This window comes from Carcharodon carcharias, chromosome 16, assembly GCF_017639515.1.
Source record: "Carcharodon carcharias isolate sCarCar2 chromosome 16, sCarCar2.pri, whole genome shotgun sequence".
NCBI classification, from domain to species: Eukaryota; Metazoa; Chordata; class Chondrichthyes; order Lamniformes; family Lamnidae; genus Carcharodon; species Carcharodon carcharias.
The window spans coordinates 115,388,661-115,404,860 of NC_054482.1; positions in this window are offsets into that span (position 1 = coordinate 115,388,661).

A 16,200-nucleotide genomic window follows, 5' to 3' on the forward strand; every position below is an offset into this window, starting at 1 on the left:
TGCATTAAAAGCCAAAGTTTTAATACATGGCATTGGCAGAGAGTATTTACCCTTACCTTTGTACTGGGTGTACTTGAAGTGTGACCTAATGTCTGGGACAGTGATGGCAGGAGTTGTCCAGAAGTTACCTGTAGTTGGAGTTGAATTACCCCAGGAAATGATTTATCCGGAATGAAGACAGTAGCTTCACCGGTAATTACGGAAAACCCAAGATTAAAGAGGTGGAGCAGTTACAGGAAACGTTTCCGGGAATTTTTCCTTCCTGTGTGATGTCCTGAGCAAATGGCGAAGCAAAGCCCATCACCGGAGGTCAGAATGATACCACAGACAGAAATTCGGTTAGCTTTAAAGACTGAGATAATCTGAAAGAGGTGTTCAGTAGATCTCCTCCAGTTGAGGCTCAACAAGCCAATCTGGAGTTAAATCAGAAAGCACCATCAGCCCAAACTTAAGCTGAAGCTGAGGAAGTTCCAGAATGTTAGATTAAAAACGCGATTCTAGTGAAGAAGTGGAGACCTCCTCACAGACCAGCAGATGAAGAGTGGGCAGTTGTTTGTCGAGTGGTGGTATCACCCAAATATTGCAAAGAGATATTACAGATAGCCATGAAGTTCCTATGGCGGGAGGCATAGAGATAGCGAAAACTCAGGTGCAGATAAACTCTCAGTTTTACTGGTCAGGTTTTCACAGGAACGTGGGGCAGCTTTGTAAAACGTGCCATATGTTGGGAAAACTAGAACCTACGATCGAACTGGCACCCCTAATTCCATTACCAGTTTTTGAGGAAGTATTGAGTCGGGTGTCAGTAGACTACGTGGGAACGTTACCAAAAGTGAAAGCAGCTCACCAGTATTTCCTTATTTTATGACATGTAGATGATGCATGCCAGGCAGATCGAATCCACAAGGGAAACTTGGTCATGCTGTCACAATGATTTTGCAATTTGTACTTATTATGAGATGTGTGCACTGAATTCAGAAGTAATAAATCCATCAAGACCTCAGGCATTTTAAAAAATTTAATAAAAATATTCATTAACAAAATACGAAAGGTTTCAAGCACATACATGAGACTACAAATTACTTACTATTATAATAACTCCTAAAATTCATAATTAACTTGACTCCCAGTTATACTTCCTTTAAGGCAATGGTCCAAAATAGATTATATATTTAAAACAAATACAGCAAGTTGACACAATACCCTGAACAGTGGAATTCTAAATGGCTTTTCCCCAACTTCAGTTTTGTTAGATAGCAGGCTTCTGCACAAATGCAGAATCATGTTGGATCTTACATGACCTTCTTACAAATAGTCTTTCATTCTGCTTCATATATGTTTCTCTCTTTTTAATACATAAATTCCATTCTTCGATATGTCTTTGAAACTGTATCTTCCTCATAACATAAAAACTTTCATGTTACAAATATTGCCATTAACCTTTGGGAAAAATAAACACGTTCCTTAGCCTTGCTTATCTGGCTAATTGTAAACAGAATAAGATCCCTTTGAAATCCAAATATCCCTTCATTTATCTAAAAATGCAAATTCCCATCATGCTTTACATGCTATGCCAGCATCCATGTTTGTTCATTAGTGTATCAAGCACCTAGCTTCTTTCAATGACTTCAAACTTGCAGTCTGTTTGACTCCAAATTTAATTGAATCACACACAGATCCAACTATACTTACCCTCATAAACTCACTTTACAATAAACCACAATAAAGTAAGAAAAATTTATGCCAGTTGCATGACGCCTTACTCTTTTGGATATGACAACTCAACTTCCAGACGTCATCCCTGGAAGAACAATTACAGCTAAAGTAGTAATAGAGAAGTTAACCCAAGTTTTTACTTGATATGGATTTCCAGTGGAGATCCAGTCAGATCAAAGTTCCAATTTTATGTCTGAAATTTTTCAAACCATAATGGGCTGAATTTTGTGTTCCAAGTTCAGAGGCGCACCCGACCTGAACACACGTAAAATTGCACGAAAAGACGTCGGGCCTGTGTCCCAGTGTCATCGCGCACACGTGATATATTGAGGTCGGCTGGCACATGCAGGAGTTGGAGCAATTAAAGGGCCAATTAAGACCATTAAAGAGTCAATTAACTGCAATTCTACGTTGCCCGTGCGATTTTTAGCTTGGCGCACGGGCAAAACAGATGGATAGAATTCACGTTTTTACCGTTTCCTCATTCACGGGGCAGGATATAAGGCGCTTTCTCTATCATTGCCAGTCCTTTGTGTGAGTACAGAGTTGTCCCAGAGTTTCTTGGCATCTCGTTTGACTGTCAAGCCTGCATTTCAGCATCTCAGATCCTCATCTTCCCTGGGAGGTTCCCCTGAGTATTGCAGCATAATGAGATCCCAACCTAGTACACCAGCACCACACAATGCCATACTTTTACAAGCCTGTGCTGCATCTGGCACCTACTCATACTATCCAGCCAACACAGCCCATTTCAGTAAAATAAATGTTTATGTTAATTCACATGAACAAAGAACAAACACGTTGTCCATCCCTAACGCAAGAGTCAAAGGAAATAAAGCAAAAACTGTCACCCATGACATGCCCCTGCGTTGCTCAAGGTGCCTTCAACTTACATCTGTGGGTCTTGGTGCCGTTCCCCCCCCCCACCTTGCTGTCTGTGGCGTTGGAGGCAGCCTGCTGACCCTGCTGCCCTGGTGGCCCTGATGACCTTGGCGGTTGTTCTCTGGCCACCAGACCCTGCGTAGGCTCTGCCTGGGAGGGTGCATCCAGCCCTATAGCTGGGCACTCCTCAATCGTTGTGACATCATCAGATGCAGCGGCCGCTGGCAGAGGGGCAGAGGAGCTGGCGATAGCTCGAAAGACATTTCTGTGATCCCCTAATTGTGCAATTATAAAATACGGGCTCTTCACAGTCACACTTGGAACTTCCATAGTGGCTTTCCTAACCGGTCACCACAACGTCACTAGGAGATTGTTGGAAATACTGGAGAAGGGAGTTCACCCATCATTGTTTAACATCCATCAGCCATCTTAAACATTGCATGGTCTTGCAGAATTGCCTCTCAAATTTGTTCTACAGTGTTGCCTAACTCTCAGGTACTTGTAGAAACGATTGCATTTGTATCAAGGGGTAGCATGTGCAGCAGCCAAACCCACTTTCTAATAAATATCTGCATAACAAACGTGTTGAATAGGGAGGTCTGGTGGCACAGTGGGTAGGGTCCCTGCCTCGGAGCAGAAGCTCTGGGTTTGAGTCCCACTCCAGTACTTGATGGCCAAGATTTCCATTCATAATCTGGCCAATCAGGTTGAGTATCAGCCTGTAAGTCCTTCAGACACATTCCAATGGCAGGGGGTGAGAGTGGGAGAGATTCCAGGTCAGCCATGTAATGGGAAGAATGTTGGCGCCTCAGCTATCACTATTAATAGCTCCAGACTACAACATGCATGTAAAACCTGTGTTGCCACAGCAACTCAGACTCCCTGAGTGAACTAGAACACAGCGCCATAGGGCAAGTTTTTCGGGTTGGCGGGGGGTGGGGGGGGCGGGGCCTGCTTGCCGATGTGCCAAATGATGCGGGGATACATCGGGCGTGCATGCTGATGTCACCCCGCGTCATTTAGACGTTCAGTTCAGCGGGATGGACCTGCTCGTCCAGCCTTAGGGTTGGCGGACAGGCTGGGAGCCAAGACGGGACTCGGAAAAAGCATAAAACCTCATCCATGGGCTGGATGAGGTTTTATGAGGGCTTTTAAATGTTTATCAAATGTTTAAATAAAAGTTAAGGACATGTCTGAACTCATGTGACAGTGTCACACGAGGGAACATGTCAGGGGAATTTTTTATTACCTTTCTGTCAACTTGTAAATCGGAGCTGATCTCCCTGAGGCTGCACTTTGCCTCAGGGAGATCCGTGCGCTCTTTCATGCGTGAATGAGCGCACTCCCAGCTGAGGGAATTCCCCCCCACCCCCCCTCCCCCCCCCCCCCCCGCCGCTCCACCTGCATATAGGGAGCACATAGCACTTCCTGGTGGATGTCATGCTGGGGGGGAAACGTTCCCCATAAAGTTAGTTGTTTTAAATTCACAAAGAGCACCAGCTTTCACAGGGCCAAAGCCATAACCGATACCCATTTCCACACTTTCATTAATAACTAGGAAACTGCCCTCTGTAAAATCTATTATTGCTTCTATGAATGTTCTTGCCAGGCATCTGTGACTGACATTAGTCAACATGGTACAAGAAAGTGAGCAGTGAAATGTGGGATATTATTTAGAAATACATAATTGAAGTGATTACAACCCTGCCTAATTTGCATGTTTGACAAGAGTGTTCATTTGAAAGCCGCAGCTGGTGCTGTTTGTAGCTGGTGCAATTATGTTGATTGGCCTTTTATCTAAAATTGTTGCTTCCCAACATGTTATGTGGACCAGTGTTTACCAAAGCTGTAACTATTTCATAGGTAGCACCATAGGATGAGGGACTTCACTTCTGTGGAGAGATTGGAGAAGCTGGGGCTGTTCTCCTTGGAGAAGAGAAAGTTGAGAGGAGATTCAAGAGAGGTGTCCAAAATCATGAGGGGTCTGGACAGGATAAATAGGAAGAAACTGTTCCCATTGGTGGAAGGATTGAGAACAAAAAGACCATGATGTAAGGTGTTTGACTATTGCATTGTTACATTATTCATAAAGAAATAGGAACTAATTGTTTCGGGAACGTACATCCAGAGTGCCACATTCATTGGTGCACTACAGCCAGGAATCAGAAGACATAACATTGACGAAAGAACCAAAGATGACACAGCAAGTGGTTAGGATCTGGAACGCACTACCTGTGATAGAGGCGGGTTCAATCACGGCTTTCAAAAGGGAATTGGATAATTATCTGAAGAGAGAAAAACATTGCAGAGCCATGGGGAAAGGGTGAGGGAGTGCGACTAGCTAGATTGCTGTTCTCGAGAGCCAGCCATGGGCTTGATGGGCTGAGTGGCCTCCTTCTGTTCTGTAACCAATCAATGACTCTATTTTCTTTTTTTAATCTAATAAGCACTGTGCATTTTTAGCTACAGATAGTTTTGATGTACAATTAAACAGGTACAATGCTTTCAACTGAGTTCCTATTGTTAACTAGGAAGTGCCTACAAGAGATTACACTTGGGTAAGTGGTCCTCCCGCTGAGGTATTTGTTTGAGAAATTGCCTTAGATGAGTCAGAACTTGCCTCAGTTTAAAACTGACAAGACCAAGATCATCCAGTTTGACTCCCACCACATCCTGTCTCCCAATTCAGTCACCTCTTCCTCAAGTTGAAACCCAATGCTCTTCAGACTCAGCGACCTTTTTGACCTCTGAGTGAACTTCAAACCATGCATCGCATCCATCACTGAGAATGCTCACTTCCGTCTCTTATGGCATTGCCCGCTCGTCCCTCCCACCCCTTCGCTGTCACTCAATCGCTGAGCCACACCTCCCACATATCCAAGCTTGACTCCTTGAATGCACCCAGCACCAGCTTCCCAAACACCACCAGACCCAGGGCAGAATTTGCCGCTCCTACAGCAGCAGGTATCATGGAGGGTGGGGTGACTAATTTTTGGGTGATGCCGAAAGTCAGTTTCCGGCCAGTTGGGAAATTTGTTCGGAATTTTGTTCTCCCGGCTTTGATGGCTGGTTAAAGGTGGATCAAAATTCCCGATTATCTCTGTCGGGAACCACATTTGCATTCATTTGTATCTCATGGGTACTCATTAGAAAGCCAACTTGCCAAAATTACATCCTCTCTTCAAATTAAGTGCCACGCCAGCGGATAATTAGTACTGCCTGTTTCAAGACTGTACTTAAGTTTCATTGAAAGAAATGATTTTGAGGATTCAGATGAGCCAATTAAGGGTGCCATTGCACAGGTACGACATGGCATTCATGTCCATGAAAACCTCATGGCGACAAGATTCCAGGAGGAATAAGGTGAAGACAAGCTGCAATGAGGCTCAAAGCAGGGGAGATAATAACATCTTCATTGTCATCATCGATCTTGTAGGATGGCCAAGTTGTATCATTAGTGATAGAGTTGATCTGCAGACACTTCTTGAGTGGAAACATTAAGTTTATTTACAATGTACTCAGCAGCAACTACACGTGTGCTTTCAACTCCAACTCTAACTCTACGCTGACTGTGGAGATAGCCCCACGCTACTTTCCTACTGGTTACTACAGATCATGTGATCTCTCCTAACACGTATTATTCTTCAAGATACATTACACACTTAATAAAACCATAATAACTGCATTCCTCCCCCTTTAACTCGACTATACATACTATATTTACAATTATATTTTTCAAAATGACATAATATTTACACTGGGTAAGGAATTTACAAGTTCAGTCTTTCAGGTGGTTTCCTGGTACGTGTGGAATGTCTCAGCTCCACAACTTCAGATTCATTGTCAGGAACCTCCTTTTCCGGAATTGCCTGAACATCAGGTGCTTCGGTGGGCACTTGCAGTTCTGTATCCTCAACTCTTACAGGAACATCAGACATGTCAGTCCTGGGTTAAGTATTTTCAGCAGGAGATGCAGATCCGGTCATGGTCACTGGTGGAACCAAATCTTGGTGATTTGTCTCTCTCTTAATTAAATGGTCCACATGTTTACAGATGATCAGCCTTCCACACCCAGGTGGTAAGATAGAGATCCAGTCACCGCACTTATTTCACCTGGAAACCACTTTGGTCCTTCCCCAATGTTTATCACATAAACCCGGCTCCCCCACGGTAAACTTCCTCTCGCAACAATGCCAGTCATGTCTAGTTTTCTGGCCTCCCTGACTGCTTTCCACCTTCCCCTCTAAATTCGGCATTATTAAGCTCAACCTTGTCCTGAGATGGCGTTTCAGCAATAACCCTGCAGGTGTGACACCTGTTGTTATGTGAGGGGTAGTCCTGTAGTGAAAAAGAAAGTGTGCTAGCTTGGTTGCCAAAGAATCGCCAGTTAGGTTTTCTAAGCCTGCCTTGAACATTTGAACCACCCTATCGGCCAGTCCACTTGAGGAAGGGTGGTACGGTGCAGTTTTCACAAGAGTGATAGCATTGGAGCTGATAAACCGTTAAAACTCAGCACTCGTAACTGCCATGACATTATCGGAAATGACTACTCCTGGTAGTCCTTGAGTGGCAAAACTCTGATGTCGTTTCTCAATTGTAGCGCCTGATGTTGGTGCCTTCACCTCATGTACGTCCAACCATGTTGAATGGGCATCGACAATGAGCAAGAAACATTGTTCCCAGGAAAGGTCCAGCGTAGTCAATGTGTAACCACACCCAGGTTCCACCTGGTTAGCCCCATGGGTGTAACAGAGCTGTCACTGGCAGCTTTTGCAGTTGCTGACATTGCACACAGTGCTTTACTAAATTCTATTTCGCCACCCATCCCAGGCCACTATAGATAGCTGAGTGCTATGGTCTTCATTTGGGAAATTCCTGGATGGACACTGTGTAGTTCAATTAAAAGTGGCCCCTTCCCTTTGGAGGAACTATCACTCGTACTCCCCACAATAAGATGCCATCCTGACTGGTTATTTCATGAATTCTGTAGAAGTATGGTTTCATTTCATCAGATACGAGCTCCTGTGACCAACCATGTAGTGCTTATTCTCATACCTGAGATAGGACTGGGTCTCGACTTGCCCAGTTTCTGATCTGTGGAGCACATACCGGTGAGGAATCTAAGAAATTTAACAGTAAAACAAGTTCCTGTGGAACTGGGATGTGTTCATCATTTTCTTGTAAAGGCAAACAACTAATGGCGTTGGTGTTTGCAATTTGATTGTCAGGCCTAGGCATGAAATGTTCTGTTGAAGAGTCATACGGACTCGAAACGTTAACTGTGTTCCTCTACGCAGATGCTGTCAGACCTGCTGAGTTTTTCCAGGTATTTTTATTTTTGTTTCTGTTTTGGATTTCCAGCATCCGCAGTTTTTTGCTTTTATAAAAAGAAAACCTGCCTTGGTTGGAAGCCTTTGAAGTTTTACGTCCTCCAGGGCCTTGGCATCTGGGTGAGACATGGCCCAGTCAGTTTGACGCAGCAGTGAGTGATAACTTATCCCCCTCATTGATACTGATGAGCATTCAGGAGATGTGCCGGAGCATTGTTGTCATGTCGTTACAGCCTTCAATGTTGCCCACCTCAGCAAGGTCGATATTTGTTATGAAGCCGAAGACATGTCAGCGTTCTGTATCCTGACATAGGGATTCTGTAAAGCAACGATAGACAGCTGTTCAGGGACAAGTCAGCATTTTTATCTCTGTTTTTATCCTCAGAGGTCATTGGTCAGCGCCCTCAGGAGCAGACACCTCTGACGTCACACACTCATCCCCGTCCAGCAGGTACTTCAAATGTCACCGAGTGAGAACAGCTCCCCTCGCTCATCGCCATGCATGGGGAGAGTGGGAACTAATAAAGGAATAATGTTCAACTTTAATGAAAACTTTAACAAAATAACGCTGCAGGGAGGCATGAAAGGCTATGTTGCTCGGTGACGATTAATACTTCAACCAAAACCTCACAATCATAAAATGACATCCATTGCAAAGTGCACCTGGATGAAAACACCCTTCCAAGACAGACAAAGAACAACCTTCTGTGCTACAGCATCGGGGTGATCAGTAATCCAACAGGAACAGTTCCCATGAGGTGAAAAAATGTGATCCTTAGATGCAAGGCTTACATGTGTATTGTGCAACCATCATTCTCATATTGGAAGTGCCTTTGTTCATGTCACTGATGTGGAAATAAAGGCGTTTGACGGAGATGAGATTGAGTGAGACCACATGAAACTGAGGGACAAGATGGGAGATCATTGAGTTGGGGGAGGGGGCATGTGGTACCCTTGAATGAACACGGGACATTGCACCATGTTGATGAGTCATCCAGTACCTGAGGCCAGAATTTTCCGTCCTTGTTGGCATTGGGCATCATGGTGGGTGTGAGTGGACAATATGGCAGGAAGGCCAGAAATCGGTTTCATACTGTCATGAAACCCAGTTGCGATTGTCTGCTCCACCCATCAATGCTGGGCTGCGTTTTTCACCGTCACATGTTGAGAACGTCATTTTAATACATTTGCATCTAATTATAAGCCCTGCTCGCAGAAATCATCCCCCCACCCCCCAACATGTCAAATTTACTGCCAATGTTGGCGGGAAAACACCTCAGCCCAGAACACGTCTGGACACGTGTGACATGTAGAAATCGGGTTTTACTGTTAGGGCCTTGCTCAGATCATGGACATCCGAGGAGAAGAAGATGCTGGAGCCCGACAGCTATCAGACCCTGGAGGAACACGTGCATCGCCTGCTGGGTGGACCCTCATGGACACGGCTCCACCACGAAGCAGCTTTCAGGAGGTGGGAGGTCTCCACTGATGCTTCAGGTCTGCTTCAGAACATCACTGTCCTGGCCATGGGCTGCTATGGATGATCAGAGAGGGTGGGGAGAGGAAGATCCAGCTCTGAGTGGGAGGGAAATATGTACCGGGGGGAGGGGATGGTGGGGTGGGAGAGGAAGGTCTAGGTTTGACTGGGAGAGAAAGGCGTACCTAGGAGGTGAGGTTGGGAGGGGGGAACAAAGGTGTCAGGAGGGGGTGGGGTTGGGAGGGGGAGAGGGAGTACAGGATGAGGAGGGTGTAATGGCGGAGAGTGTGACAACTGGGAAGGTAGGTGTCAGTGGGGAGGAAGGCATAAGGGAAGGAGTTCAGAAGGTGGCAAGACTTTGGGGGGAGGAAGGAGTTTGGAGGGGTTCACGGGTCCAGGGGGAGGAGGGAGTAATGGTGATGGAGGAAGTAAGCGGGGAATGTCCAGGTGAACGTGCAAGGGAGGGTTTGTGGAGTCAATGACTGCTTCCTGAGGGTGGGTGTGGTGGGAGGGGATGGTGGGGATGAGAGGGAACAGAGTGAGCCGGTAGAGTGGGAGGGTGAGTGTGCGACGGTAGCAGCAGAAGGGACGGTGAAGGTGGTTGGTGGGGACTCGGAGGCAGACATGGACCTTGGGGCTGGGAAGGAGGAGGTCAGGGAAGTCAATATGGATGGGGGGTGGGATTCTCAGGAAGATAGGAATGTGTACATTCCTTTATACATCCTGGAAAGAAAAGTGCTCTGGTTGGTAGGTACCGGTGGGGATGTAGAAGGTGATGCCAGGGGGTCAACAGTGATGGGGGAAAGGACACGGGACTGGGGGAGGGGAAAGAATCGGGCAGCTGAAAACAAACCTTACAACAACTTTGCTTCTAAATTAAATTCATGTTGGATGGACACAGGTGCTGCATGGGAGTGAGGTCAGTGGGTGGGCAGAGATACAGGTCAGCTCAGATGGACAGAGAACCCCGGCTGGCAGCATCGAAGATGCTCGGGACAGTGAGATGAGTGTGATGGAGGAAAGCTCGTGTGTGTGGGAGAGGCTCACACGAGGCTCTGAAAGGCCCTGCCTCACACACACTTCACCCTCCGGAATCACTCGGGGTGCGGCTGCTGCAGCTGAACAGCTTGTGGGGGTTGTGGGAGGAGGGGAGGCAGCAGGAGGACTCGCAGAGTCTGGCAATGAAGCTGAAAGACACCATTACACATTGTTCAGTGAAAGCGAATATATTTTCAGTTTATAAAGTGACAAAATGTGTCCAGCCGTGCCACTACTCGTAATCAGAATTTCTTAACTTTTCTAACCCTACCACTTCTTCTAGGTGCTGCCCTGACATCTGCAGAAGGGGTGGAGACAGCCTATCCAATGGTTGGCTTTGTTGCCTCTGATGGCTTTGGCATGCATCTTCTGGAGAGCCAAGGCCTCGAGGGCCCTGACTTGCTTTGGCTGTCCTCCTGCGGGCTGGCTGCTTCCTCTGCGGTGACAGAGGACAAGGTTGAGGGGGTCACAGGCAAAGGGGACTCGGAGGGAGAGATCGGCCTCTGAGGTTTCTGAGGGGATGACCCAGGGGTGTCCAGCTGCTGCTCCTCCTCCCTTCGAGTGTCTAAGGTCCCCAGCCTGACTCTTTGAGAGGAAGGAGCACCTGCAGGGACATTGAGGTGCTCTGCTGCTCCCTTGCATTGCCACTCTAGGAACACATCTATGGCTCCCACAATGGAAAGCAGGTCTGCACACACCTTCGTGTTCTGCTGGACCAGGGTCTCCAAGGCGTCTACCATCCCCCCCATGGAGACTTCCATATGCACACATGTGGGCACCACTTCATCAGAGAGCAGGTGGACTCTGACCCGTGTGCCACTCTGTTGAGTGCTTCCAACAGCTCTGCGTGATGTTCCCCCGCCTTCTACTGACTCTCCAGGATGACTCGGACCTCACAGATGCCTCTTTCCCAGCAGCCCTCCAAGTTGCAGGGAGCTCGGCTGAACATGCCTCATCCTCCTGCAGACACGTGTCTGTGCGGTGACCACCAGATTGTGAACCCGAGCCTGCTCTAGATCCAGGTCCCACCGAGGTGTGTGTCTCTGTGTTGGTGGAGGGTGTGGGTAAGCGCTGCGATGGGTCTTCAAGGCTGCTTATTTCCAGCTCTTCACTGGAGGAGGTGTCCTCTTGGCTGGAGGTGAGGACCTGGATGGAGCTGAGGGACTGGCTGGCTGAGGGTGTCGGTCACTTGGCAGAGCTTCCTGTGAACCAAAGTAGAGATAATTAGTGCATGGCAGCAGAGTCAAAAGCAGGAGAGAGGCACTCACTGTTGCGTTAAGAGAGGGATGATGTGGTGTAGGATCTTCATGTGGGTGTTCGCCACTGACCTCACTATCAGGCACGGTTCACGTCCTCACCAGTCAATGCGATGGACACTCCTCAAAGTGACTGAGCGGTGTAAAGTGGGCCACTCCACCCCTGGTCTGGGACCTTTCCCTGCTGATGTGAGCCAGCTTCTCCTGCATGAAAACAGATGGAGAGAGTGTGAGCGGGATACATGGCTCCACGTGGAATGTTTGTGTGGTGAGCGGAGCCATGGACAGGATAAGGATGTGAGCTCGAGAGGGTATGAGCCTGATGGAGATGTGAGGGGGTGGGTGTGAGAGTTAGTGGTGTTGTCCCTTAAAGTGTGAGATCCCTGTGGGTGTGTGATGGGTTTGAGAGTGTGTGAGTTGAGAGTGACTTACCCTGGCGGAACAAATGAGGGCATTCCACCTCTTCCTGCACTGAGTGGCTGTCCTCTTTCACAGGGCATTGGCACTGACCACCACTGTCACCCCCTCCCATGCTGGATTGGTGACCTTGTTTGCTGGTCTTCCCCCAGAGCAGTGGGGGGGAGGGGGGAGAAGACATCACGGCCTCCACTGTGTCCAGTAGGCGCTCGAGGGAGGTGTTTAGGCAGCTTCCTATCCCTTGAAGAGCACTCGCTCTGTGCAGGGACGGCCTTTAACTGTGGCACCCAGTTTACTGAAGGCCTGAGGTGACGGTGGGGCGGGCGAATCAGAGGCTGACCCGCCAGTGACCTGGCGTGTTTCCCGGGAATGAATTATTAATGAGGCGGAACACACCGGGAATGGGACGAAACAGCGTGAAAAGCCGCCATTGCGGCCGGCAGGTAAGACGTTTATTTTCCCGACTGCACTTTGTGCAAATGTGGGACGATTCCACCCTGAGACTTTAAGAGACAAAAGCGAAATATGTTTACAAACATGAATATTATTCACAGTGACTGAGCACCATGTGCCACCATGGGTTGGACATCAGGAACTTCATTTGAATATATTTGTATATCGGTATTGTAGCCACACGCCGAATCACCATCGCACACCCCATGTCAAATTTAACATCCAGGGTGTGAATTTAGAATGGGGTGGTCTACAACTGCTTTTAAAAGACATGCACCTGGTCACCTGAACTTCGACGGGTGGAGTCGAGGACTTGGCTTGTGGAACCCCTCCACTACTTCCTAGACGTACCTGTGAAAGCAGGGAGAGATAACTAGTGCATGGCAGCGGCCTGTGAAACAGGACTCATCACTCACAGCGTGGTTGTCTGGTGAATGTTGCACTGCTGGATCCTCACTTGGTTGAGCAGCGCTGACATCACCGTCAGCTCAGGGATGGTCCAGATTCTTGACAGCCAGCTGGATAAGTCTACTTTCAAAGCCTGTGAGGACCTTGATTTCACTAGTCTGAGGCCTCTCTGTTTTGTTGTGTGCCGGTTTGCACTGCATGAAGACAGATGGAGTAGGTGTAAGCAGGACACCTGCCAGGCCAGATCATAAGGATGCCTGAAATGTGTGGGTGGTGAGTGGTGCCGTGGATGGGACGAAGAGATGATCGGCAGAGCAGATGAAGGTGTGTGTGTGAGAGAGTGAATGATGATGTCCCTTGAACCGACAGTGAGCGAGATCCCTGTGGATGTGTGATGGGTTTGTGAGTGTGTGAGTTGAGAGTGATGAGAAGAGTGATTTACCCTGGCGGAACAGAGGAGATCATTCATCCTCTTTCGGCAGTGGGTGGCTGTCCTCTTTTGCAGGGCATTGGCGCTGACCACCGCTGCCCATGCTGGGTAGGTGACCCTGCTGGCTGGTCATCACCCAGAGTGGGGGTAGGAGGATATTGCAGTGAGCCTCCCCTGCACCTAGTAGGCGCTCGAGGGAGGCGTCACTAACATTGGGGGGCAGCATGTTCCCTCCCCTTGATGGCCATCGTTCCCCACCAGCTTCCTATCCCTTGGGGAGAGCCAGCTGTGCGCAGGGATGGCCTTTAAATATGGCGCCCGGATTCCTGAGGCTCTGAGATCAAGGTGGGAGGGGTGAATCTGAGGCCTTCCCCGCGAGATCTGATGTGAAACCCGGGCCTCTGATATTTCTTAGTAACGTTCCACACGACACGTGGTGAAATTCCGCCACTGTCACCGACGGGTCAAACACGGATTTCCCCGCCCGATTTCGGACTTTGTTCCGATTTCTGGGAAGATGCTGGCCATTGTCCGTGTGTGGCCGTTGTAAACTGGACGCTCCCTCACTGGCTTGTTGGGGGAGGCTGGTCTCGCCCTCTGCGTGGGGACTATCTCGATCTCCTACTGCAAGATCTGCCAGCCCCCACCCCTCCCACCCCGCACCCCCTCCTCGAATGTGGAAAGGTCCAGTGACTCCGGTCTGGGATCTCCCCCGCTTGTTGTGCGCTATCCTGTCCTGCGTACAGGCAGATGGATTGACTGTGAGCAGTGTGGATGGAAAAGCAGGTCAGGAGTATGCACGCCTGTTGTGTCTGCTGAGCCCTCCCTAGTAAGGGCTGAACACGCCGTTGGTACAGGATCTTACATGAGACGGTGATGTTAAAGTGGCTGGCAGACATTCACTGCTGCTGGTTGTGTGTGACATCCCTGTGGACTCTAACACTTAGGCTGCCTGATGCCCTTATGGGAGTGAGAGTTTGGTGTGAGTAGAAGGTTCACTTATCCTGGCAGAGCGCATTAGGTCATTCATTCCCTTTCTACATTGCAGGGTGGTCCTTTTCTGTTGATGAGCGGCGCTGACCTTCCTGGTGACCTCCTCTCAGGCCGCCATGGTCAGGCGCCCCTCCCTCAGAAAGGGGGACCTCCCCCTTTTCCTGGACAACCTGGAGGAGAAGCCCCATGGAGGACTTGCTGATCTGTGGAGCAGAGGGTTCAGTCCTTTTGGGTTCCAGATCTTTGTTCACCACCACAAGACCTGGCCTGCGGAGAGTGAATGTGTGTTTGGGTGCTGTTTAAATATGGCGTCGGGACCTTTGACCCCATGTGGTAATGGCGGGGCGGATGAATCACTGCCCTCCCTGCCATGAGATTCGACGAGCTCCTCGCTGACGCATAATTAACAAACTGAAAAGCAGAAGATTGGGTGCAAAAGGCCTGACCCGCTTCCCAGCGGGAATCTCGCTGCTTTTACTGCCTGGCACCTTACTTAGTGTTGAAAACGGAAAATTCCACCCAAAATCTCTTTTGACTGGTCCAAAATTCAACTGACTATTATATCTCCCTCAACAAGTCCCAGGCACCTGCTTCCTTCTGTCTACGCTGGCCTCCACTGGAACCTCTTCCAGTTCCATTTCCCAAACCCTTGTCCAATCCTGGAACCGAGCTCGCACCATTCCATTCCTCTAACTACATGTTCTCTTTAGCGGAGGTAGTGGTATTGTCAGTGGACTAGTAATCCCGAGATCCAGGGTTTGAATCCCAACATGAATTCAATAAAAATAAGTAAATCTGGAATTAGAAGCCAAATGATGAAGTCATTGTTGGATGTTGTAAAAATCCCATCTGGTTCACTAATGCCCTTTAGGGATGGAAATCTGCCATCCTTTCCTGAGCTAGCCCAGAACCACAGCAATGTGGTTGATTGTTAAATGGCCTAGGAAGTTATTCAGTTCTCAAGTGCAATAAATGCTGACCCAGCCAGTGATGCCCACATCTCATGAATGGGGAAAAATAAACACCTCCCACTATCAATGGAAAATCTTTCCAAACTCACACTCGTCATCTTCCTGTTCTTTGCCTTAAATCGCTCACTGATTCTTCTTTCGATCACTGAATGCTGAGCATTGCAGGCAAGGCCAGCAGTTACTGCATTTAGCTGAGTGACTTTCTGGGCCATTTCAGAGTCGACCCCTTGGCTGTGGGTGTGGAGTCGCCCGTAAGCCAGAATGACGGAGGACAGTAGATTCCCTTCCCTAAAGTGAAGCAGATAGATTTGGACAACAGTCTGGTACCTTTACAGTCACCGTGACTGAGGCTGGCCTTTCATTCCGGTTTTATTTAATTGGCTAAATTTAAATTCCCCGGCTGTCATGGGTGTATTTGAAATCTGCGCCAGGATTTTCACAGTGCTAGGAGGTCGGTAACCGGAGCAGGTGGGATTTGAAAATCGCGGTCCTGGAGATTGTCTCGGGACCCCAGCCCGGGGATTCTGTGGTAACTTTGAATTTCCCAAAGGGGCAGCATTGGGAAGTGTGCCCAACGCTAATTATTGACCCCTTAAGAAGCTCGTTAAGCAGTCTGTCCATCCACAATTACAAATTAAAAATATTTTTCCAATGAGCCTGAGCAGCCTTGTACCTGTGCATGAGTCACAAAGTTAGTAGGCAGATACAGCAAGTAATTAAGGAAGCTAATGGAATGCTATTCTTCAATACGAGAGGGATTGAACATAAAAGTAAGGATGTTATGCTTCAGTTATTCAGGGCATTGGTGAGATTGCATCTCGATTACTCT